General features: G+C 36.1%; 1 pseudogene; it reads left to right on the top strand.

Annotated features, from left to right (window-relative positions):
* Nucleotides 1-215: 215 nt before the first annotated feature.
* On the top strand, nucleotides 216-27,027 carry LOC125168102 (ubiquitin-conjugating enzyme E2 E3-like; annotated as a pseudogene).
* The last annotated feature ends 403 nt before the right edge of the window (nucleotides 27,028-27,430 follow it).

The raw sequence follows: 27,430 nt of genomic DNA, 5'->3' as shown, positions 1-27,430 counted from the left end.
TCCTTTAAAAAATTCCTAGGGGACACAATCCCCCTCCTTTCAATTTGCCACACTCCCCAGCCCAAATCTCCTTGGCTTCTTTTTTTTTTTTTTTTTTTTCTATTCCCTCAACCCCCACTCCCAGCTGCCTGTATTTCTTTAAGGAAGGTTTTTTTTTCTTCCCCCTCTCCTCATCCCACACTGTAGGACTGTATGAACAGGCCAGATGAGCAGTCGAATTTTCCAAGGAATAACTTCACCAAGATGTCCAGTGATAGGCAACGATCCAATGATGAGAGCCCCTGCACTGGCAATGGTAGTTCAGAGGCATATCAGAGAGATCTAGCTGTTCCAGAGCCTGAAGGACAGCAAGAAGGAATATCTTGTGTCACCCAGCAGGAAAAACAAAACAAAACAAGACAAAACAAAACACAAAAACACCGAACTGTCTAGGAAAACCGCTGCTAAATTACCCACCAGTTGTGTCAAAGACTTCAGAAGGAGCTAACTGAAGTCATCCATGTTTCTCCTCCCAACTGCCATGCTGGTCCTAAAGCAGACATTTATGAGTGGAAGTTAACTATACTTGGTCCACCAGCCTCTGTGTGTGAAGGTGGTGTGGTTTTTCTGGATATCACATTTTCATCGGATTATCCATGTAAGCCACCAAAAGTTACTTTCCACACCAGAATCTATCACTACAACATCAACAGTTAAGGACTCATCTGCCTCTACATCCTTAAAGACAACTGGAGTCCCACTTGGACAATTTCAAAGATTTTGCTGCTGACTTGTTCCCTTTGACAGTCTGTAACTCTGCAGATACTCCAGTTGGAAGCATAGCTTCTCTGTATTTGAGGAACAGAACAGAACGTGACAAGAGTTGGGCAACACAATTCACATACTTTCTATACAATGAGAAGGAACAGAGACACCTTCTCACTGTGCTGCAAACCTCGGTTTTTTTTTAAGATTTTATTTTTGACTAATCTCTGCATGCAACATGGGGCTCAAACCTACAACCGTGAGACCATATGAGACCATAAGAGTCATATGCTCTACCGACTGAGCCAGCCAAGCGCCCCTGTGCTACAAATTTTTATGGCCTTTACATTATGGATTTCTGTGTTGTTGGGGACAAAAAATTTTTTCTTCTACCATTCTATCTTTTTGGCTGGTCTAATAATCAAATTAACATAAAAGAGATTAATGGGAGAAAAACAAATTTAATTACATACAAATGGAGATCCCAGAAAAATTTGAGACTGAGAACAAGTCAGGTGGTTGAGGCTTATATGCCATCTTGAGTAAAGGGATGAGATAGAGGCTGGGGGCTTCAAACGGTAGGAGGATGATTCACAGAATAAGAAGAGCAGATATGTAATAATTAGATGTCTGTCCTGCCATACGGATAGGTCATTTAGATATGTTATCCCTTGGTAATAGATCTTTCTCTGGGCCAGACCCCTTATATAAATATTTTTGGGGGTAGTTTAAGGGAGAAGGAAAAAGTTTTCTTGAGTTTTTGGGTCTTGATTGCCTTTAGCTCAAAATAATCCACATGCCAAAGTGGCGCATTTTGGGGAGACTTGTTCTGAACCCCTTCAGCGTATATAATTCTATTCTCTGCTTTTATCCTTTGAAGATTAAAGGACTTCCCCAAAGGGTAAATGCTATCAAGAGTCAAATTTTGTAGGGATGCCTGGGTGGCTCAGTCAGTTAGGCATTCGATTCTTGATCTCACCTCAGGTCTTGATCTCAAAGTCATGAGCTCAAGCCCTGCAGTGGGCTCCCCACTGGGCATGAAGCCTACTTAAAAAAAAAAAAAAAGTAGAACTTTGTAGCTGTGGTTTTATTTGAAATGTCTACTTGCAAGTCTTCCTTCTTTTGGATATTAAAATGAAGATGTGCACTCAGTTAAGTGACCAACTCTTGATTTCAGCTCAGGTTCTTAAGATCAAACCCTGGGTCAGGCTCTGCACTGACAGTATGGGGTCCACTCAGGTTTCTCTCTCTCCTATCTGCTGCCCTCCCCTTGAATGTGCTCTCTTTCTCCTCTCCCTCTCTCTCTCCCTCAAAATAAATGAATAAACAATTTTTTAAAAAAATAATAAAATAAATGATAAAATGTATATTATGGGGTACTAAGAATACTGGTCCTGAAATTTACCAAAATTATAGTGCATTTTATATTTTATATTATATGCTATATATGTAAGTGTGTATATAATAGTGCATTTTAACTTAATTCATTATCTGTATAAAGTTAAAAAAGTAGCCATAGGGGACTGGGAATGAGGTTATTTATAGCAAACCCATATCTCTTTCTGAGTATGTGGTTCATGCTGTTGTGAAAAATGTTTTACCTTTTACTTTTATCAACTTGTAATAAGAGAATGTTCTTTTACCTCTTGTAGCTCAGGGACTACCTCATGTAACATCTCAAATAAATATGCTACTAAAGGCCCCCCAAAAAATCCCAAGGGATTTTGCAACAGCTTTATAAAATACAGGATCTGAAAGACTATATTGTAATTGCTTCTTGCATATTTCTAACCTTATGAAAGCTTACCTATATTACCATGAACACCCACGTCCAGCACACATCTAGCACATGATAGAAACCCAGGGACCATTTCTGGATAAAGATAGCAACCCCAGTTTATCAGAATTGAAATAATCCATACATAGTTTCATTCTAAAATTTTTCTGAAATTCAAGTTTTTTAATTGGAAAATGTGGAAAGGTAACCAAACCCTTGAGATTCAATATCGGCTCTATAGGTATATTTATGATTTAACACATTCATTACTAACTAGCTCTATATAGTCCTACTAACTCAGCAGGAATTCTGCATACACATAATGAATATTTCATCATGTCTTTGCCTATACATTGAAAATGTGAACTTTTTTTTTAATGGCCTAGATTTCCTCTTTTAAAATGTTAGAAGAAATTCTCAATAAGGAAATTATAAATTATACGTTTAAAAAAATTTTTTTAATGTTTATTTATTTTTGAGTGTGAGCTGGGGAGGGGTAGAGAGCGAGAGGGAGACACAGAATCCGAAGCAGGCTCCAGGCTCTGAGCCATCAGCGCAGAGTCGAACATGGGGCTCGAACTCACGAACTGCAAGAGCATGACCTGAGCCAAAGTCGGACGCTTAACCGACTGAACCACCTAGGCGTTCCAGGAAATTATACATTTTTATATTCAAAACAGAAAATGTTCACAAATTTATTTTCTACAATTTGGCACATGTTGTATCTATAGGCAAACAAGGTCAAGCTTATAATTTTCATAAATGTAATTTTGCAAATTTCATAAAAGCTAAAACTCCTTTTACTTAATGTAATGAACAGGTGATGGTGACATGCATAATGCAATTTTCACAAATGAAGGTAAATGTAAGTTCGTATTTCTGTATTCGAGAAAAATATGAACTAACTCAATAAAGATGAGCAGTATTAACCTTAAGGAGTTAATCATCAGAATGAATGAGGGAAAATAGTATAATTAGCAATATATGAAGGTAGTCATTAAGGTGAACCAAGGCACATAATATAGTTTGCAATATAATGTAAACAAAGCCAAAGTTCCCATAGCAACACAAACTTTTCTTCAATGTACACATACTCTATTTTGGATTACCGGTTAGAGTTCTAAATTTATAGTTTCTTATGCACATGTATAATAAGGGTATATCAACATTATTCTAAGCACAATAAGTTTTATATATTCAGATTCAAATATGTGTAAATTTGCAAGCCTCACACTTAATTTTCTATATAGTTGACATCTCGTAAAATTATTCTGGCATTTCAAGTTGATGCTATGAAATTACACTTCTATCATGCATTGCAATGTTTGTAAGTATCTTTATTGGTTAAGCTTGTATGTTTTAGAATATATATATATGCAGTGTGTGAAATTCAATTTTTTAAAATTTTGATGATTACATCTAGAGACAATAAAAGATTATGTAAATATTAGGATATCTACTAGCCAGCCCTAAATTATTTCACTTAACAATAAAATAGTAACTACCATAAAATGATATTCTTTGCTCATCATGGACAATTGTACTGAGTAATTCTTTCTGCAGGGAAATTTTTTTTCTTCTGCAATTCTAGCTCAGATAATTCCCTCTGTTAGAGTTGTATCTTTATTTTTCTTCTTTATACAACAGAGCTGCTCAAACATTTATATCTACAAAGCGCTTTTCAATCATTTGTATACTAATCCTCGTAAGACTTTTGTGAATGTGTCAGAGGGGGATAGCTACAATTTTTTATTTTACATATGGAGAAACAGGCAAACCTAAGGTCACATAACAGTAAGAAGTGGACAAAACAGTTACTCAGCCTACCAACTCTAAGTCTTATATTATTTATGTAGGCACAAAAATAAGGGGAAAACTTGTGTTTTATTTCATATTCATATATTTTATTCACCTAAATACAAGCCCTTAATCATTTTTATAAAGAATGGATAATCAAATGTTTAACATATTCTGGAGAATCCTAGTGACTAGTTCAAAGAGAAGTTCAACTCCTTGAGGTTTACATTACTGACAGATTTCACTCAAAGTAAAATGGAAAGAGTTTAAAAGAGGCTTGGTTTTACTAATCTATCTTTCCTCAGTTCCAAGGCCCTCAAACAAATTTATGTGTTTTGAATTATATTATGATAGGGACAGAAGGATCAATCTTTAACTGAAAGATTAATGTGAAGTCTCAAAATTAACCATTTGTACTTCAAACTCTCAGTGGTGCATAATGAGCATCTGACCTACGGGAGATAATATTTTTTCTTATAATTGGAATAGGCAGAATAAAAATATAAAAATATCACCATGCTTTTCAGAAAACATATATTTGCACTCTTCTGCTATTAGTTAAAATGTGTTTGTTTGGTCAATACATGTGTAAGAACTCCAAGAAGCTGAAAATCAGGACAAGGGTTAAAAGTTCTCTTCAGTTAAAAATGAGGCAAAATGAATAATAGTAAGAAGAATCATAGATAGCATTAATATTTTAACATTTTCTATCACCCAGACGTGTTCTCATTGTGGTACAATATACATGGTATCCTTCACTTGTCAAGATATAATTTTTAAAACAAAGATGTCCAGTTTCAGGGAGAAAAAGTCATCCCTTTTGAAGATCATGATAAATATTCAAGTTTTCCTTCATGAAGGTAATATTTTTTATCTAAGTCAACATACTTTACCATTTTTAAACTTTTCTCATCATATTTTTGACAGCAGGTTTTCCAATTTTGACAGCTCTTTAAAAGTAATTTTAACAGCCGAGTGATTTCTCTTCTAAGCAAAGTCAGATTATGTGAAATGTCAATGTAAAAACTATACACTCTGACACATAATCATTTTTAGTTGAATTTACTTATTAATTTTGCTTGCTATTACTAATAAAACATAAGTGCTTAGCTAATTGTATTGCTTTTTGAAATGTTTTAAAGGTAGTAAAACTGTATCCTCTTCACCACAAAATGTCTCACTTTATCACAATTCGTTTCCCTTCCGAAAATGGAGAGAAGGGGGAAGTAATAGCAGGATTAGGTAGATAAAAGGCAATTGAGAGACTGAGTGAAGTGGCTACTGTAAAGTGGAAATACAAGCTTGCACTGGTTAAACCAGCATGGAGGTATATCTGAATCCCCTAGGGACTCTTACAAAATATACGCACATCCCTTCTCCCCTTCCGAACGCAGCCCTATATTCTCAACTGCCATTGCTGAGATTCTGACATCCTCCCAGGGCAGAAGGATAGAGAGTATCTTTTCACCTACCCACCTGACTGAAAATCTCTGGAAACAATTTAAATAAAAACTGACACTTTTGTTGACTGAATTAATCCACTTAATTTCCTCCATCCTTTATTTCATAATCAAAGTGTTGCAGGAGGTGAAGTAATTATCTGGTAAATATAAATAAATGGGTTGTCAGTTCACAAATTATCTTCCCTTTTTAGTGTTTGCTCTAATCTCCTGTTCCCTGATCACTTTGGCAGTTGAAAGCTTTTTTTTTTTCTCCATAGAATGACTTTGTCAGAACTTTAAAGAAATTAAACATGTTTTACAGAAAAGGATTTCATTTTAGTTAATGATACCCCACCATGTGTTGCCATCTGACCACCATTCTAAGTGGAATTAAGATGTCATCTAAGGTGTATCAAAAGAAATTCCAATAAAGCTAGCAAAAATTAGAAAAGTCGAATTAAATGTATTGGACAAATCCATTGAGCAATATACATTGTCTAGACGACTAAATTGGATTTTAAACTATCCTACATTCTCCATCATTGTAGAATTTGTTCCACTTCACTTGGAATAAGTAGACCTGCCTGAAAGGAATGAGGAGAATTAATTATATTTTGTAGTATAAACAAGTAAACAAACAAAGTCATAAATAGGATTCAACAGCTCAATAGCATCACTGAATAGAAAGTGGAAAACGAGGGGAAAATAACAAAAATACTGAGAAAAACTTATTTCCTACCAGCCTATCAATCAAGTGTGAGAACAGAGTATAGTCTTTCCAGGTCATGTCTCAAATAACTTACCTTCTAGTTGGTCTTTCTCAGGAAGCTATTGAAGGAACTGCTTTTCACCAACTCCAGGACAGTGCCTCAAGGAAGTAGCCTCTAGCAATCCACAGCTAGGGAATCAAACTCAGGAAAGAGACAAAGGTCACATTTTACAGAGTTGCCAAATTGTTTTACAAAGTGACTGTACCATTTTACCATTCCCCCAGCAACATATCAGAGTCCCGATTTCTCCTCACGTTCATCCACACTTGTTATTGTCCACCTTTTGTATTTGAGCCACCTTCATAGGTGTGAAGTGGTATCTCATAGTGGTTTTGATTTGCATTTCCCTAGTGACTAATGTTGTTGGGCATCTTTCCAGAGGATCATTGGCCTTTCGAATACTCCTTTAGAGAAGCATCTATTCAAATATTTTGTCTATCTTTAAATTGAGTTACTTTTTATTGTTGAATCGTAAGAGCTTTTTACATATTGCAGACACACGTCCTTTATTATATATATGTGATTTACAGATATTTTCAATCAGTGGGTCAGAATATTCTTTCAATAAAATTTATTATATTTTTAGGATAGAGATATGGAAAGTGATTGTTGGGGGTGGGGAGGAATTTTGATTCACTTGGCAATTATCTTGCACTTGAGACTAGAACAAGAGCCAATCCAGTTCTTGTATTTGAGTAATATGCTTGTTTTTGTATCATGCAAATAATATGAAGCTGGTGAAATATGAAGTTTGAGTGCTCCTCAGTTTCTCCACACTCTCTACTCGGTATCCTCCACTTTCTGCCCCTTAGTCTACATATGCAAATAGGAAGCTGACATAAAAGCAATTGGACATTACTTAAAATGCTATTATGATGACAAAACAAAAACTTGACTGCTAACACTGAAGAGTTAAAAGAAACAAACTCCAAATCAGCCTTCTGCAAATTGACTTTTGGGAAAAAGATCTTCTTCAAAATGTCCTAGAGGAACACAACTTTGTCATGAAAGATATTCTCAAGTTTTTAAAAGAAAACAAGAATCTAAAAAGATAAAGATTTTTGTAAAGGAAACTACCCAAAACCTAGGTCAGTGTGATATGCTTCTTCTGTGTTAACAGAGTGCATTTATCAGGTGATGATTCTTGAAGACCAAAACAGGCAGTAGAAAGCAATGATATGTTGGGGTGCCTGAGTGACTCAGTTAAGCGTCCAGTTCTTGTTTTGACTCAAGTCACGATCTCACAGTTCAGTTTGTGAGGTCGAGCCCCATGAGTTAGAGCCCCATGAGTTCAAGCCCCATGAGTTCCAGCCCTGTGAGTTTGAGCCCTGCATCGCACTGAGGGCTGTGTGGAGCCTGCTTAGGATTATTTTTCTCTCCCTCTGCTCTTTCCCTGCTTGTATTCTCTCTCTCTCAAAATAAATAAATAAATAAATAAACTTTTAAAAATTAAAAAAAAACATTTTAAAAAACGAAGCAATGATATGTATATCCGTGCCTATATTCGTTATTAATTTCACTACATAGAATAGCTTTCAATACCATGTATTAAATACTTATAATGCACAGACACAAAATGCAAACATGAACAAAACAGACACAGCACCTGTTTCATACTCTCAGGAGTCTCACTGGAACTGATTATGTCCTATCTCTAGAGGGCAGAAGTACCTAGAATACTAGACCATTGGTAAATGTTTGTTCATATTTTAGGCATTGAGTTTTGTGAGATATATGCATAACAAAATAAGACAAGCACCCTGCCTTTAATTCGTTTGAAGTCTGTTTATTATAAGAGACTGAAAAATAAACATTTTCACCAATGTGTGGTGTCATGATAGAGGAAAGTAAGTATGGCCCTTAACCCCATTTACAGAGATGGAAGTGATTAAGAGAAGATTTTATCAAGAAAGTGACATCTAAGCTGAGACTTCAAGAACAGAAATTGAAAAGTTGAAGAAGGAGTAAAAACATATTGGGCCAAAGGAAAAGTCGATACAAAGAACCAGAAGGGAAGGAGATCATCACACATTCCTTCTGATTGTAATTTTTTAAATTCCAGAATAGGTAACTTTAAGTTACTCTCATTCATGCATAATGAATTTTATAAATAGCATTCTTTTTCAAGTGGGACATCTAAGAGATAGAAGATTAAACTATCGTATGCCTGATAGCAGAGCCTTTGAAATTAACAGTTGCAATGACAGAGTTGGCAGGTCAGATCAGAAGACTCAGAGAATAAACATACAGTATTAATTGTTTCCTCAATTCGTCAGACATCATACAATTTATAAATAATTACAAAAAATTAAAATTTAAGAAAATATTTTCTTTACACAGCCTTCCCTAAATCATTCATTCATTCATTAAACAGATACTACTCATCAACCTTATCTCAGGGCATGTTTTAAGCATTGGAGATTTATCATAGACAAAATAAGATGAAGAAGACAAAATCCCTGACATGGTGGAACTTGCATTCTAGTGGGAAAGATGGACAATAAACAAGTTACATAAGTAAAATATATAGTATGTTAGCTAAATGGTAAGGAGAAAAACAAAGCAGGGAGAAGTCATGGGAATCATGGGAGAAGGATCAAATTTTTGGTAATATAGTCTGGGAAGGACTCATTGAAATCTGTGTTAAGGAGGTGGGTCATAGATGTGCCATATAACACATTTTTTGTATGTGTGTACGGTGGAGGCAGGGAAAGCTTTCCCAGCAAAGGAAACAGGAAATGCAAAGGTCCTGTGACAGGAGCAATTTTGATACCTTTGAGGAACAGCTAGTAGGCTAGAGAGGTCAGAGTGCTTGAGGAAGAGAGGAAGTGATTATGAAGTCAGAAGGATAAGGAAGAGCACAGGTCATGCAAGGCCTTATAATCTTTGCAAGGATTTTGGCTTTTAGTCTGACTAAAATAGTAAAACAGTAGGAAGTTGAACAGAAAAATGAGATTGCCTGAGTTAGAGTTGAACATTTCCTGGCTACTGGTTGAGTGCAATCAATGAGAGACAAGGGCAGAAGCAGAGGCAGAAGAGAGTTGTAATAATCCAGGTGAGATATGATGAATGGATTGGACCCAAGTTGTGCCAGTGAGGGTGGCAAGGAATGGATGACTTTGGATACATTCTGAGAATAGCACCTACATAAATTACTGACAGATTGAATGTCGTATGTGAAAGAGAGGTAACAGCCAAAGGCTAGGCTAAGGAATTTTATTTCGTGTAATTAGTAGAATGGAGTTGCCTTTCCCTGAACAGGAAAAGAGTGGGTGAGGTTATGGGAAAAGACCATGTTTGGACATGTTAAACTTAAGATGTATATTTGCAATCCAAGTGGACGTATCTTGTGGGTAGCTGTAAATAACGTAATTCACAAAAGAAATCTGAATCACTTGTATCTATATGCGATTTGGGTTTTTTTAATTTTTTTTAATTTTTTAATGTTTATTTATTTTTGAGAGAGAGAAAGACAGCATGAGAGGGGGTGGGCAGAGAGAGAGGGAGGCACAGAAACAGAAGCAGGTTCCAGGCTCTGAGCTGTCAGCACAGAGCCTGACGTAGGGCTCCAACCCACAACTGTGAGATCATGACCTGAGCTGAAGTCTGACACTTAACCAACTGAGCCACCCAGGCGCCCCTATGCCAATTTATATATAATATGTTTATAGGTCTATATACAATGTATTTATATATTTTACATACAAATATATTTTATATGATATATTTGTACGTTTTTGTATTGTTATATCAAACATAGATCTGTATATTAAACCAGCATATCAATGGCAATTAAAGCCTTGAGATGGATGAGTTCAACGAAGTAATTACTAAAGATCAAAAAAAGAATTGATGTGAGTTCTGAGCCCAGAGGCACCGCGATGTTTACAAGTCAGGAAAACTGGGAGGAAATAACAACAAATCTGAGATGGAACTGTTACTGGGCTGCCAGAGTCTTGTCCCAGATGCTAAAGATTTGGAGACCCGAGACAAGAACAAGGAGACAGGGGTTAGAGTATCTTACGTGTAAGTACAGTACACTTTCCAGACTGAAACCAGGCTCCTGCCAGAACAACAGAGGGAATGGAGGAGAGAAGCACTAGCTGCATCTTTTTGCGCCCGCTTTCTGCATATGTAAATTAGGCCATGATTGACATTTTTGATTGACAGCTGGTGGTTACCTAACAGTTTGGCTTCAGCGCATGTGCCTACCCATGATGCATTGTGCTATAACTGTATTTTTGCGTGTGTTGTATATTTATGAGTTTCGAATGAGCTTTGGCTGTGGCCTTAAGGGCAAGCTGCACCTTTTAGATGCATGCTCAGCTCTTAGAAGTCCCCTTGCGGCTTTTGAGCCAGCTCGGTGCCTAGGCCTCTCCTGGTGTCTTGGCTCTTAGAGGTGGCTCTGAAGGTGTGGCTGTTAAAGCGGGAGGGTGTGGTCAGCATCTGCTTTAGGCCTCCTCACTCTGGTGAAACCGCCTAACAGAACATCCAGAAGTGGGAAAACAAAACAAACATAAAGCAAAACAACATGGTAAGTTTGGAAGCCAAATAAAGCCCAATGTGGTAAGAAGGAGATGGTGATCGATTTTGTCAAATGTTAATGAGAGTTTAAGTTAGATGAAGCCTGGGAATTGGCCATTTGATTTAGCCACGTGGAATTCCCGGCGACTTGATCAAAGCCGTTTCAGGGAAGTTCTGACGCCAACAGTCTGTTTAGGTTTAAAGAAAGAATGGGAGAGAGAAGTTGGAAACTGCATATGGAAACTCTTTTTCAAGGAATTTTGTTTTAAAAGGAATGAGAGAAGAGGAAAGATTGTAAAGAGGATGAGACAGAAAGTGAAACGGAGGCAAGAGTGAGTTTATTTAGAAGCGCAAGAAATAACATGTGTGTGTACTGGTGTGAACCATCGGGTATGGAGGGAAGTATGTGCGGGTCCAAGGAAGCGCAGAGAGAATTGCTAGATTCACGTTATAGGGTAGGGAACAGAAGGATGCGATCTGGTACCCAAGTAGAGTGGGCTAGGCTTTTTCAAGGTGTATGGTAATAAAAAGTTCAAGTATATTTGCACAAATACAGTCAAATGTAGTTAGGTCAGTAGATGCAGAAGTAGGAGCTCATGGAAATGAGCTGTTTGCTCCATTCTTAGTGGGGTAAAAATTATGGACAGCAGTTTAGGATGACGATGAGGAAAGACATGCTGGAGATCTGAGGAGAAAAGATGTAAAACCATCATCTGCATCTTATGAATGAAGTAGGCAAATGTAGTACGAGTGCTGCACAGAATTAAAGACCTGCTTGAGGAAAGCAATCCCAGGGGCGCTTGGGTGGCGCAATTGGTTAAGCATCTGACTTTGGCTCGGGTCATGATCTCCCAGGCGGTGAGTTCAAGCTCCAGGTCATGATCTGCCAGTCCGAAAGTTCAAGTCTCGCGCCAGGCCCTGTGCTGACAGCTTGGAACCTGGAACCTGCTTTGGATTCTGTCCCTCCCTTCCACTCTCTCTGCCCCCTCCTCCACTTGTACTGTGTCTCTCTCAGAAAAATAAATAAGCATTAAGAAAAAAAAAATTTTAAAAGAAAAGTGATCCCAAACTTAGGGTGAGATCAGTCAGCATTGTTTCATGTTTTGTTTTGGTTTTTTTTCTCCAGCCACATTCAGTTAAGTGGGTGAAGCTTGCATAACTGAAGGGTTTGACTTAACAAAGGTGGTGCTTTATCCTAGTGAGCTGTAATGAAGCAAGGGTAGGGCGAGGGAGTGGATGTATTTGCTGGTTACTGATTATCACTGATAGAAGCAGCATTAGTAGAAAGTTATTCCAGTTTAAAGCCAAGATATATTTTAAGCATTTTCATATTTCATTAGTTGCTAAGTTTTATGGTCTTCCTGGACAGCACAGAAAAGTCACAAAGTTTTACATGAACCTTTTCATTTTGTGGTTCTCAAAAAGATGACTCCATTCTCTGCTGGTCTTTACACTGTATCATTTGAAAACCAGAGTGCTCCATTGTCAGTATAAGCATTAGGATGTGGGCTTCTCTAGAACAGCAAAAAAGTTCAAAAAAAAAAAACTCTTAAAATCAAACAAGTAATATTAAATTATCCCTGAGTGCACATTATTTAATTCCTCGTTAACTTAATTGTTTTCCAGTAAAAAGTGAAATGTGCAATATGCAAATTAAATAATATTACATGTCAGAGTTTGAAAGAAATATTCATTTAACATTGGAAGAGGTTTTTTTTTCCCAGGAAATCTTGTTCATTTATTTTGTGAGAATTTTTGTTTGTCGCTATTTGTTCAAAACATAATACAATTGTGAGATCCAGTGCCTGCTGGCAAAGTTGGAATAGCTGTCAGCAGGAAATGGCAAACTAATAATAAGTGCTGGTAAAATATTTATATTATAGTTTACTGGGAAGCTGAATGTAGTTTTGTATTTCATTAGTGCTTGAGGCAGTACAGAGTAACATAGTTGTGCTCCAAAAAATGGATAGAATTCTAAATACTGTAGTGGCTTATCTTTCAACTATCTGTTGAGGAAAAAAAGAATTAATAATAATAAAGCCTTTTACAAGCTGAAATTTAAGAAATTTTAAACGAGGTCCATAGGGCAGTAATTAGTAGCATCTCACGTTCAGTGTTATTGGACACTAGGCTGTGGATCAACCTCTTCTGTATGAGGCCTCGTAATTTAGCTCTGGTTCATAATTTTCAATAACAGAGCTATTCAAGAGGGAGGGGTGGTCCTAAACCACCAGAGGACTCAGAAGTATGGTGATGTTCAAGTACAACACTGTGTTTATGTACTCCCCAAAGTGTATCAAAGCTCAGATCCAGAGAAATAAAAGAAAAGTCAAACAAAACAAGCATTAGACTGCGTAAAATAAGGTATGGACAAGGCAAACAGGTGAGGCATTGTTTAGGTGGCTAAGGTAGATCAATATCTATTCTTGCAAGCCAGGAATCCTGCCTGCTTTCCTCTGGCGCTCTGCAGATCATCTTACGGCTTGCAGACAGACTGTCGCCTAAATCCAACTGACAGACAACCTATTTCACCCCTGTAAAAATCATACCCATCTTCTTTCTTTGTGGTTCACCGAGGAGAGAAAAAAACATAACTGCCAACATAAAATAGTACCAGATTGGTTTTACCACATGTTAACATCCCTTTTTGTTAACTTAATTGTAAAAGACTGGTTCCTAATTTCTCTTTCATATACAATTTTAATCTATTCAATAAAATTTAACTATATTGTGGGCATAACAATGTGTGTGTGTGTGTGTGTGTGTGTATGGAGAGATGACTAAATGTATCCAAATAGTAAACATATGTAAAGTGTCTTGTACATAATAATCACTCAATAAATATTGGTTAATATCAATATTCCTATCACAATAATTCTAAAAACCCAACAGAAGGATGTAGAGATTCAATTAGAAAATGAAGAAATGTCTGTTTACATTTGCCTTGAATTCATAAAGAGACAATATTTCAGTAATTTTGAAAACGTAGTTAAAAAGTTCATGATAACCGAACTTTGAATAAAGAACAGAAAATCAGATTGTTTATGTTTTGTAACAGTACTATCAATTTTCCTTGTTCTGATGACCTACGTATTCATTCATAACTATTAGCAATATTTTAGTTTTCCCATATAATGTTTTCATTTCAATGAGAAAATAAAAACCAGAAATATTTTCTCAAAAACAGTCATTATACTCTAGTTATACAAAAGATAACCAAAATATAAAACCTGTCCTCTAGTTCCATAAGGCTGGACAAAATTATCCAAATTTCTTTACAAATTAAGCATTGTATAAAATTTTTACTTTGCATACATAATTTTTATTGACTTTTTTTTCACTTCATAAGTTTAACTAAAAGTTAGGAGGATGCCTTTTACTATAGTGAAAGCAATGGTAATTGCTATAACAACAAACATTCTAGGCAAAGGAGAAATTACAACAAAGGCTACTTAACAAAATATAAATTGTAAAAAATGTAAACAATTCTTTCCAGCCTGCTTTGGCAAATGGGGGACATTGTGAATGTTTTCACTTGAGATGGCATTGACTGAGGCTTCTCATTCTTCATATGTGTCCAATAATTCATGGATTTCATTTTATCCAGAGTTTCCCATCAAAATCCATCCGCTATTTTTTTTGCCTTTTGAGTTGGCTAATAAAAGGAATGACAATTTTAATATAACATTTAAAATGCTAAAAGTATTTGAATAAATTTATAATATTTTAAATAGTAAAAGCTGAGGTTTTGTTTTAATCTTGAAGTTTGGAAAAGCTCCTATTTTGTAGACTGCATATCATATCTCTGAGTAAGAAGAATATGTCTTTTCATCACTGCTATGGTTTTCTGCTTACCTATTTATGGTGGAAGAAATGTAATTTACTTGTCAGATTGAAATGTTTGATAGAAGTCCTTATCCTATCTTTTGAACTAGCATTTCTGAAACACTACAGTGTAAACAAATGACATGTTTAATTAAACAACTACTTTACTACTACCTGAACAAGAGAGTATGATTATATTAATTCAAAATTGATCGGAATATAAACAAAATATTTTAATTTCCTGTCTTAGGAATATCAAAATAGGTCTTTTTAAGAGTTAAAATGAATACAATTTAGAACATATTAGCTTACATTAAAATTTCTTCTTTAACTTAATAATGTACATACAAAGCTAAATTTAAAAGTCAAGTAACAGCTTACTATGACGCTAAAAACTTATTTTAAATGTAAACAATTGTGATTTTCTGAGGGATTCATTTTCCTTTTGTGTGTGACTGATTTTTCACAGCCACAGGTTTGCAACTCTGAAATATATTAGCTCTATTCTAATAAGAGTGAAAGTATGGTGAGGTAAATTTAGCTGAATAATTAGGCATACTATAATGTACATGATTATATATGTGCGTATGCATGTGTTTGTGTGTATAGGTATATAAATATGTATATTTAAGTATATTATATATATATGTATATATATAAATATATGATGGTTGAAAGCCAAGAATTAATTTTACTGTCAAATTTCAAAATATGAAATAATAGATTTGCTGTAATCCTTCAAAAGCACTCATTGTTGAAGGTCAATCCATTTTGACTCACATGTGGGAACAAAGAAAAATTTAAAAAAATCACTGGGTTCTGACCTAATCAAAGCCATAAGTTGTTTTTCAAAACATGCTTTGTTAGGATCTTAATTATCTTATTTGTGTTTGTTTAGATAGATAAACAGATGAGACATTTCTGATCCAGATGTGACAATCTCAGCGCTGTCACTTACCTTTCAAGGATCATAGAATTTTTGCTTTTAACACATTCCCTCGAGTACCTACATGTTTTCATTATAAACCAGTAGTTGAGAAAACATGTCAGATGCTAAATTCAAAATCCACCATGCAGGAAACAGGGGAAATGTAACAACTGTTTTGGAAAAAAATGTCTTGAAGTCCATGTACATAAAATCTTAAATGGTTTGGCAATAAACTATAATTAGCGTTTATGTTACCACTGCAAATGCTGAACAATTTGTGCTTAACTACTATAGGACTAAAGTTATTTTTGTCAAATGTGCATAAAATCTTAAGCTCAAATGTCTGTGGTCTACAATGTAAAAGTTTGGTGATGCAAATGTAGAATTTTTAAATAACAGTTCAAGTTTTGAAACAAAAGGAACAAAATAGTTTCAAGTCTAGAGCACTTAAACCTTTTCAATCCTTAATATATTATATGAAATCTCATAAAGAATATGCAGCATTCAAGGTGATAATTTCTTAAATGAATATTCAATAACTTCTATGTCCAAGTACGCTGAAACTTAGAAACTTGTCTAGAGGTTCATATTTACTAGAGTAAATGAAATTAAAGTTTTAGAATGCTTGTATAAAGGTTAAAATAACTGAAATTATTTTCTCAGTAAATGCTTCCTCATCTTCAACAATCATTATTTTAAAATATAAAGCAAATTATTTACATAATACAAACAATATAATTAATAAAAGGCTGTATACAATGATGCATAATGCAAGACAACTGAATTTATAATGCATAACATCTAAAATATTTAATCATAGTTCTTATAGAACTCCACACTTAATAACTTATTTCTACTGAATAAAATAAGAAAAATGCCATTTTCTTCTTTTTTAATGTATATTTTCAAACATTTTCTCTCACAGAATTGTTCAATTAAAAAATATGCTTTTCCAGAGAACTAATGTAGTTATGGGTATTAGTTTTTCTACATTTCTTTAATAAAGGCTAAAGTTGCTTAGGGTATCATAGAAACAAAAATTATGATGTTATTTTCAATTCTACAACCTCTTAATTTTCAAACAGGTAATTATATGAAAAATTATAGAATTAGAATGCATTAAAAAAGCAATTCAATGGGGCGCCTGGGTGGCGCAGTCGGTTAAGCGTCCGACTTCAGCCAGGTCACGATCTCGCGGTCCGGGAGTTCGAGCCCCGCGTCGGGCTCTGGGCTGGTGGCTCGGAGCCTGGAGCCTGTTTCCGATTCTGTGTCTCCCTCTCTCTCTGCCCCTCCCCCGTTCATGCTCTGTCTCTCTCTGTCCCCAAAATAAATAAACGTTGAAAAAAAAAATTAAAAAAAAAAAATAAATAAAATAAATAAAAAAGCAATTCAAAAACAATAAATATTTCATGTAAGAATTACTAATTAATGTAATAACCATTAAAAACAGAAGTTTGTGCAAAAATATATAATCATCCAACGAATGTCAGTCTTTGACGTTTGAGTCTTGGACATTATTAAACTCCACTTAATTACTAAAATGGCCATTTAAGGGCACCTGGCTAGCTCAGTCAGTCGAGCATGCCTCTCTTGATCTCAGCGTCTTGAATCTGAGTCCCACATTGGGCATGGAGCCTTCTTAAAAATAAATAAAATAAAATCTTTAAGGGGTGCCTAAGTGGCTCAGTCAGTTAATCAGCTAACTTCAGCTCAGGTCATGGGCTCCTGGTTCTGAGTTCGAGTCCCACACCAGGCTCTCTGCTGTCAGCACAGAGCCCACTTCAGATCCTCTGTCTCCCTCTCTCCCCGCCCCTCCTCTGCTCTCACTAGCTCTCAAAAATAAATACACTTAAAAAAATACAGTTATTTAAAAAAAATGTTTAAAAAGATAAAAAGAAAGTTTTTTAAAAATAAAATGGCCACTTAAGAATGTACCTAAATGAGTGTCACAAAAATATCTTTTGATTAAACAAGAATAATAAGGGATAGTTTGACTTCTTTTCTGTAAGTTTTTATTTTGATTTCTAATAAAATATCAAAAATATCAAAACATAAGACCAATTACATATTAATTATGAGAAAGTAATTAAAATATTTATACCTTCAAAATCGTATTAATACTTAGTGGCAATGAAATCATTTAATATACACAGCCAGTCTCCAACAGATTATTAGTATTACTAAAATGTGAGTGTTGAGTGCTAGTTGCTGTCATTTGTGATTTGTCGGATAAAGTGTAAAATAAATACGGAGTTTGACTCTCTTTCTTTTGCCATGAAGAATAAGCACCATCAAGAAAACATTAAAAGTCTGTCTTTTGGAGAGTGCCTGGGAATCTGTGTGCTACATAGGTTTTAACATAAGGAATTCTTTCATCAGTAAAGTGAAACTTTAGAAGAAGTCATATTTTGAAGTATCATAGCAAAGCTTGTACTATGTGTAAAGTTTACTGTCACAGCAACTCTTCATAGAAAAAAAATTCTTAAATGTAAGGTTGTCAATCTGTACTTTTTGGAGTATTGTAGTCGCTGAGAATTAGCAGTTAACAATGAAAAAGAACTCTTAAAAGCATTGACTTTTACACTTCATTCTAACAAAACAATTTGCTATTTACTTATTTTACAGTTAATCTCCATGCTAAATCTGAAAGTATGCTCTCAATAACAACTATAATAAAAGAACGTTGAGATAATGACACAAGATGATAAAAGCAAGGAAAATGCTCATTTGAGGATATAATCTCTTTCACATATATGAGCTTTAAGTAGAAATGAAGTAGGAGAAATGTTCCACGAGGTTACCCAGAGAATTCCTATAGAACAAAAAACTTAGCAAAAGGTATAGAAAGCCTTCCGAGATTCCAATCCTTGTTGATAAAGTCTTTCTAATATGAGATATTTTGCTCTATAAAATTATGTGCAAATAAACTTTGTAAGCAAAAGTTCCTTACCATCTTTAATTAATGAAAAGTTAGAGAAGAATCATAAGACTTAGTTTTGTTGGTGGAAGTGTTTGGATGGTTGGTAAAGCAGAGATAATGGTGAATGTTCAGCAAACCCATTTATATTCTTCCTTAATGCGCAACTAAATTACATTCCCAAACCTCCCTTGCAATTAGCTTGGGCCATGTGACTGACTTTGGGCCAGTGGTAAGGTATTATTGTGCAAAATCCTCAACAAGCTTTCTTCCTGCCCTATCTAGTACAGCGTGTCCAGTGGAGGACTCCACGCCTCTGGAAGAAGACGGGAGAGCCACCACTGGGTCCCTGAGTGACTGGATGGAACAAAGACCCACCCCCACTATCTTTCTGACCCACACTAGAATGTGACATAAAGGAGTAATATATATATTTTTTTAAGCGTGGAGCCCAACGTGGCACTTGAACACATAACGTTGAAATCAAGACCCGAGCAGAGATCAACAGTCAGATGCTTAAATGACTGAGGCACCTAGGCGCCCCAAAGGAATAATAAATCTTTATAGTATTAAGCCACTGCAACTTGGGAAAGGCTAGAAAGTTACTCATTAATTTATCTGTTTCTCATATATTATGAATAATAAGAATTACAGGGGACAAAATAAAATTTGGTACTTTGGAGGAGGGAAAAGATGGCAATTGTATTGGATGTAAATATTAGATTAGGAATAGTTTTTAGAAACTACAGTTCACCCTCGAACAACACAGATTTGAACTACACAGGTCCACTTCTATGTGGGTTTTTTTTTTTTATAAATACAGTACAGTGCTATCTATAAATGTATTTTCTCTTCCTTATGATTTTCTTAATATTTTTTCTCTAGCTTACTTATTATAAGAATAGAGTATATATAACACATATAACATATAAAACATGTGTTAACTGACTATGTTATCAGTAAGGCATCCACCCCGTCAACAGTAGGGTATTTAGTCAAGTGTTAGGGGAGTCAAAAGTTACACGCAGATTTCCGACTGCACTGGGTGGGGTTGGTGCCCCTGACCCCTGCATTGTTCAAGGGTCAATGTATATGATCTCAAGTACTCTGCAGTCAGTCCCTGCCAAACTCTTACTTCCCCAGTCATATGCTGAATTTATATCAGCTTAGTATAGTATTAATATTAGTGATAAATGCTTAAAGCATTAGCTGCCATTCATTTCATACCATACTGAACATAGTGCTTAGCATTTTATATGAATTATCTCATTTAATTTCAAAGTAACCCTATGAAGGAATTTTGATAATATACTCATTTTATAGAGGCAACTGATGTCGGTGAAAGTTAAGATGATCTCATGGCTAACCACTGGTGAAGCCAGCATTCAAAAGTTCTTTTTGACTCCAGGGCTACCCTATTAACATACAGTATTGCGTTCAGGGTAATATTTGATTTCAAAAAAACTACTGTTTGAGCAATGATAATTTCCTTCAACTACTTTCCTACCCACAAACAGAATCATATAGTTGTATATTCATTTTGTACATCGCAGAAAAGGCCAACAGAGTTGACTTTAGCCAAAATATTGTAATCCTGGATCTGCCCCTCATAGTGAAAATCTTATACCCTGATTTGATCAACATGCTAAAAAAAATCCATCTATTAAAGGTAGAGGCACAGTAATCATTACTGTTTTGACCCATAAATCAAATTATTCATTTATGATGAATAATTTAAATTAAAAAAAAAAACTTCACTGAAGGCCTGGGATATAGTAATTACTCACCTAAAGTTAAACTGCCATTATCAATGATATATATGAAATTAATGTGATTAATATATATCCTTGGAGCAGAGATACTTTGGAAGCTAAATAATAATCGTAATATTGCTTGAAAAACATGGATTCAAGAATGAAAATATTTTTGTGGATAGAATGTTTAATAGCATCAAGTATAAATAGCCTGATATTCATTCACAGTATGAGTGGCCTGGTCTTTGGGACTGAAGCTCAATGGAATTAAGCACCAGTCCCTCATCTCTGAACCATATCTGGGTAGGCTTTGCCCATATTGCTTCTGACTTCTCTGTTATCTGATTTCATGGCTAAAATTCTTCCTGTGGATATGTCAATACCTTCAATTAGTTTATGTCAAACCCTGCTGCACAGGAATTTATGTGTACTTTTAAGAGAATTTTGCACATCCTCGAACTGATCTATTTTGTGTTGATCTTGAAATGCAACCATCCAAAGGCAACCTCATCTTGCGTCCTTTATTTCAATTTTTTTTTTTGCCAATACCTCTCTCATAATTGTCTATAATTTTTTTTTAATGACAAGAATTGAAAGAATTCATTCCAGGATGAGATAATGCACACTGAAAACTCCTTCCTATTGATGAGAAATTATGAGGATAAGTAATAGCAGCTGTTCTTTTTTTTTTTTTTTTTTTTCACTTGGTGTAGAAGCAATGTATCCACAGGATTCAGTTAATCATCTTAACACACATCTTGATTGCTGGGGTACAGCTCTCCAAACTCCTCCTACAGGAGGCACTGTGTTTCTCTTTATGATGGTACCAAACCCCATGCTAAGCTAGAACTGTTATTCTGGAAGGAAGTATGGCCCAGAATTCATCAAAGCTGCCATACAATGGCAGGGAAAGGTGGTGCTATGCCAGTTGCTCCCCATCAGTGAAAAACTAAGCTTGTTCAGGCTTCATGCTGCCACCACGCCATGCACTTCAAGAGCAAAGTCTAGTGCCACCGTCCTGGAGTTCTTTTTTCCAAAGAGGCAAATGCCAAGAAGAGCACTTTCCCACAAACAAGTATGTGGGAGATAGTAAAGGCAATAGCAAAGTTGATTAACCCACCAGGGTGCTGCAAGACTAGAATGATTCAGTCACACAGAAACGAACAATTTTTATTCCTTTACTGTTGTTTCTTTTTTATCTGTGAGCCAGGGGGTGGGAAAAAGGGTCAAGAATTCAGACATGGGAAAGAGCCGGATGGACTTAGGAACTATTCTATTACTTTAGAGTCTGGAGACTCCTGTAGAAAGAGGTATTCCAAAAACAAAAACCAAGAAAAATGCTGAAGCAGCTTTCTCTGGAGATGCCTGGATCCAGCTACTTTTCTTTGAGTTGGAGAACACATATTTGGAAACCTCGGATTGACAACAGCACACGGATGAGTAGATATGCTTTGATGTGTAGGGGGCTATCAGACTGTCAACCTCCATGGTACTGACCAATGAGAAACCTCTGAAAAAAACAACATGAAGAGGACAAGAAAATAAGTGATCAATACAGAAAAGGCAAAACTTCTTCATAGTAAGAGATAAATAGACAAATATAAAAATGAAGTTACAAAAGCAAAAACAACTTTAAACGATATTAATACCAGACTTCTAATTTGTATAAGTGTTGTGGCGGTATCGAATGTTGTTACATTTACCAAATTTTATTTTTACTAGAATTGATAATAAAATGAGGGGAATTCCATTAAAGTAAGCGTCGTCTGTGGTGTCATTGTAAAAGTTTGGTAAGATCTGAATACTCTAAACTATTTTGGTAAAGTAAAAACAAAAAAAAAAAAGAGAACATATGAAAAATTGTTGTGTATAATTGAGCATATGCAAAATTACCCTCCCCAAAAATTATGAACAAAGAAATTTAAAGAATTTGAAAGAAAAAAAATGCCAAAAATGCCAAGAATAATTTTTCAAAAAAATGTGGCAGATCCTAAAATTCCAATTATCTTACTCTATTTTTAGCAACTGTATAAGATAAGACACAGCATAAAAAACTCACCAACTATCATGGTTTCACTTGATTCTTCTTAACAGTTTCCTATAGTCAACAGCAAACTGAACCATATCAGTGGACAGAAATCAGAACATAAAACTCTAAAAGAAAAAAAATATATATAGACATTCCAAAGAAAAAGCTGAAGAAAATAAAAATCTAATAAAACACCCAAAATAAGAGCTAATTACAGTCTGGCAGAACTAATGAATGAAAAAAAAATGAAAGCTTTATTACATCTCCATTACTACTGAATAGCACCTTGAGGTGCTTGTACAAAAGCTGGGTTTGGGGGAACAATGACTTTAGCTTTGTGTTTCTTTTTCAAATACTATGACTTAATAGTATATGCATAATAAACAATGGACCATGAAGCTTTTCCTAAGACTCTCAACAATTATCTTCAAGAAAGAATCTCAAACTCAATTATAACCATGGAGGAAACTTTCATTTTTTAGAATAATGTGTTAGTCCTATGTAGCTATACTCCAAGGGGCGGGATTTGACTAAAAAGTCATTATCAAGAGGCTCTACTTTAATCAAGTAACTGCAAATCTGATCCATGGTTTCCTTTCCTTTTTTTTAAGTGTATTTATGTATTTTGAATGAAAGACAGAGAATGCATGTGGTTACAAGTGGGGAGGGGCAGAGAGGGGAAGAGAGAGGATCCTAAGCAGACTCCAAGCATGAACTGTGAGATCATGACCTGGGCCAAGATCAAGAGTCAGACACTTAACCAACTGAACCACCCAGTTGCCTCTCAGGTTCCCTTTTCTAAAAAGGGGATATCAAAAAGAATAAAGAACCAGCCATACAATCTTTTCTTTAAATGTATGGGAAACATGGTACCCACGTATAGTTCACAATTTGGGGCATTTGGTTTGTCTTGTCTACAATTAAATGGGGCAATACACAAAAATGAAAGCCCATTCAAACTTTTATATTTTCAATCAGCAAAAGAAGGTGCTCAGATCTCGTGAATTACCTGTCCTGTTTCATAGGTGGCACCTGTATTGCTGTTACACATCTGTGGAAGCACAATATCAGCCAACTGTTAATCAAGGATCACTTCCCTTCAAAGTGACTGATGATCCACTGTTAAAACAGCTTATAAAAATAACTTCTCCTTCGAAAAGGTGCTTCAGGGTTTTCAGACACATCTCACCATTCCTGCTAGCTTAATGCATGTTTGAAAGTTAATTTCTCATTAATATTTAAAGAAGAAATGGCTTCAGAACAAATTTTAAATGATCCATTATATTTTAGAAATAAAATATTATTGGCATTATTTTCATCTCGATTACAAGGAATAATAATGTCCAAGATTGGCTTTTAAAACTGTTAATGAGCCCTGGCAATGTGAAAAAGATATGGATTAGGTAGATGTAATGAGATATGATTAAAGGGTGCAGGCACTGAAGGGTGTTGGAGAAATTCTTTTCTGAAAGAGTATAATTAGTGTCTGATAAAAGTACTTAGTAGATAAGATTTTTGAAGAAGAAAGGTTACGATAAACACATACTTTATGACAAACCTGCTTAATTTTTCCCCTTTGGTTCCCTTACATACTCAATATTATGTTGAAGTTTCATACATAAATAATGTTTGTCAAATACTTCACGCAATTCTACCAGACAATTAGAGTGTTTTAATTGCCAGACACGGAGAGCAGAAAATGTGTTGAAACATCTTATTCCATTTTCAGTGTACATTTCTTTGTTGATTTATGTAATGTAGCTAATAATATGCAACCTACCCTAGTTTTAAACAAACAAATGAACTTCTAAAAAGCAAGCTTTCCATAAGTTGCTAAGCAACTCCAAAGGCACATTTTATCAATTTAATAAATAACATTTAGATGACAAATCCTTGAGGAAGATTTCTAACTCCGTTTTATAAAAAGTAAAAAATCCAAGCAGGTACCCTTCTGATTTTCCTATTTCTAAGGCTTCGGGGCTAGACAGAAGCACTGCCATTTTCAGAGGCACATTTGACTCACTAAACAAATAACATATTTTGTCATCTGAAATTGTTACGTAATAGAAGTTAGGTTCTGGGACTCATTGTGTAGCTTTCCAGAGTTAGAGCTCATGCTTCATTCCCATAACGGACGGTTTCTCAACATCAGCCCTATTGACACTTTGGACCAGATAATTCATTGCTGGGGGGGTGGGGGGGGGGCTCTCCCATGCTTCGTAAGGGGTTTAGCAGTATCTATCCCTGGTTTCTAGTTACCCATGCCAGTAGTGGCCCCCTAGTTGTTAAAACTAAAAATGTCTTCAGACATTGCCAAATGTGCCGGGGGTGGGGTGGGGGGTGTCAAAATCACACCCAACTGAGACAGTCGAGAACCACCACAGCTGAATAATGAGTAAATATGCTGTAAGAAAGATATCTTGAGCTTAATTGGTGATGAAGGCACCGTGATATTAGTTGCCATCAGTCAACACCTAATATCTCCTAGTGCCACCAACAATGAAGAATAAAGGGGTAAGAATGATTTCAGGGGTACTGTGGCTCTTGTTCCATTCAAGGCTCATTACTGACTTTATCATTTCACTGTAATTTCCATTGTATAAAAATTGGGGAGGAAGGGCCTAGCCATAACTCTGTCTCTCTAGTAATATCCCATTCCAGAACTGCATTAAACTCTTTTCTCCTACTCGTTCTCCCTCAATTTTCCCTATCCTGGGTTGCTGGCTAGAATCATCCTAAATATAACTCTCAACTTTAATAAAGCCACTCTCTGCTCATAGGGCCACAATAGGTCTGTATCACTTCTGTTACCAAATACAAACTCCTCTGCATGGTCTTTAAGGTTTCCTACAAATTACCACCAAACTCCATCTCACCAAATATCTTTCTTCTTCTCCATTTATGCCACCTTTACCCCCACAAACGCAAACGGCTTGCATACACCCATCTCCCTACGTGACACAAAAAGGACAAATTCATTTCCGCCATGACTGTTTTCCTAATTATTCCTTCCTTAATTTCTTATCAGTATCATTATCCCTGTTAGAAGAATGACATGACTGCAAGTTAATATGTGAGGCAACTGTTTACTGAATGTCTTCAATATGCCAGACACTGAATATTGCATAGTAGCTCTTTCTACCAATTTATGCTCACATTACTTATGCTCAACTAGATTGTAAGTTCCCAGAGGATAAGAACAGGTCTTATTTGTATCCCTCTGAGGCCTCTTAATAATGATGCTAATAAATATGCTCTAAATTTGATTAGCAGTTATAACCTTTCAAATTACTTTCATGGTTATTAACTTATTGATTATATATTTTCACTACTTTATAGTCAATGAAAGTGGGACATTCCTCTAGGGACTAGTCTATGGGTTACACAACTGGTGCTCACTAGAACATGCATTTAATATATGCTGACTGACTGCAGTCTCACAACTTCACAACTATAACATTTCTCTCCTGTTTCTAAAGCTCTTATGGCATTTAAAAACAAATGTTACTGTAAAGAACAACTGCAGTTCAATGATGCAGGAGACACAATGCAGGAGTGAATCAAGGGTTAAACTATGACACAGCAGGAAAGCAAAAGATAAATTACTTAGCTACTGCCTCAAATTGGGTAGAAGAGATTAACTTCAGGGGCACCTGGGAGGCTCAGTTCATGAAGCGACCCACTCTTGGTTTCGGGCTCAGGTTAGGATCTCCTGGTTCATGAGTTCGGATCCCTCATCAGGCTCTGTGCTGACAGCACGGAGCCTGCTTGGGATTCTCTCTCTCCCCCTCTTTCTCTGCCCCTCCCCTGCTCATGCTCCCTTTCTTGCTCTGTCTCTCTCCAAAATAAATAAATCAACTTAGAAAATAAAGAGATTGACTGTATAAGACCTTGACCTCTCACCGCAGAAAGTAAAACTTTAAAAAGAAAGCAGAATGTAAAGGAAGAGCTGCAGAAGGGTTGAAAATCCCCCAAATTCTAAAAATCACAGCATTTTAACTTCGTACATATGACTTGGTCCAAGAAAACATTTTCAACAAGTCTCCATTGATTTCCTTCCTTCCAAAATGTCTGTAAAAACCATTCATCTATCAACTGACTTCAACAAAACATCACAAGTCAGAGGTCAGCTGATTTCTGAGGCTACCCACTAACTCTAAGCACCGTGCCCCCAAAGAAACAGTGAATTCTTTCAACATTTATGGCAGGCCTACTAAGTACAAATACTGCCGTAGGTCCCGGCGTGGGGGAAAAAAAAAAAAAAAAAAAAAAAAGATGCCTACGTCTTAGTTGCTGATGTGAATTTGTCCAGGGAACTCAGAAAGGGGCAGGTGATCTGAAAAGGCAAAAAAAAAAAAAAAAAAAAAAAAAAAAAATGGTTATCTTCAATGGGCCTTTTCTCTCCACCTCTAGCCCTCCTCCACTGCACTCCCCACCTCCTGCTAGGTTTAAGGAAGCAATGCAATGAAAGGAAGTGCGGAATTGAGAGAAACGACGGGAGCAAGCGAGGACCCCAGTAGCTACAGAAATATAGACAGGACAGCCCTCCAAAGATCCCTCAGCCACGTGACTGGGCGGAAGTGCCCGGGTTGCGGAGGTTCAGGGCCCCACAGGGGGACCGGAAGTGCAGGCTCCGGTGTGCGCTGGGGAAACTGCCTTGAGCAGGGTTTGACCGTAGAACCGAGGGCGTTCGAGAACGCTCCGGGGTTTCTCTGACCACAAGGTGCCATCCCATCATAGCAGCCTTTCTGCAAAATGGGGATTTTTTTTTTTTTTTTGAGCTTTTCCGAAGAGGTTCCTAAAACGTGGCTGTAACCCTGGCGTGAGTTGCGCAGGGAAGGGGCCGCGCTCCCCTCCCCGCGTTTTTCTGGCCGAATCTGCGCCCCGCACCCCCCGTACGGGGAGGGGAACGGGCACTCGGCC

Source organism: Prionailurus viverrinus, chromosome B3 (assembly GCF_022837055.1).
Source record: "Prionailurus viverrinus isolate Anna chromosome B3, UM_Priviv_1.0, whole genome shotgun sequence".
Taxonomy (NCBI): Eukaryota; Metazoa; Chordata; class Mammalia; order Carnivora; family Felidae; genus Prionailurus; species Prionailurus viverrinus.
This window is presented reverse-complemented; position numbering and strand designations above follow the sequence as displayed.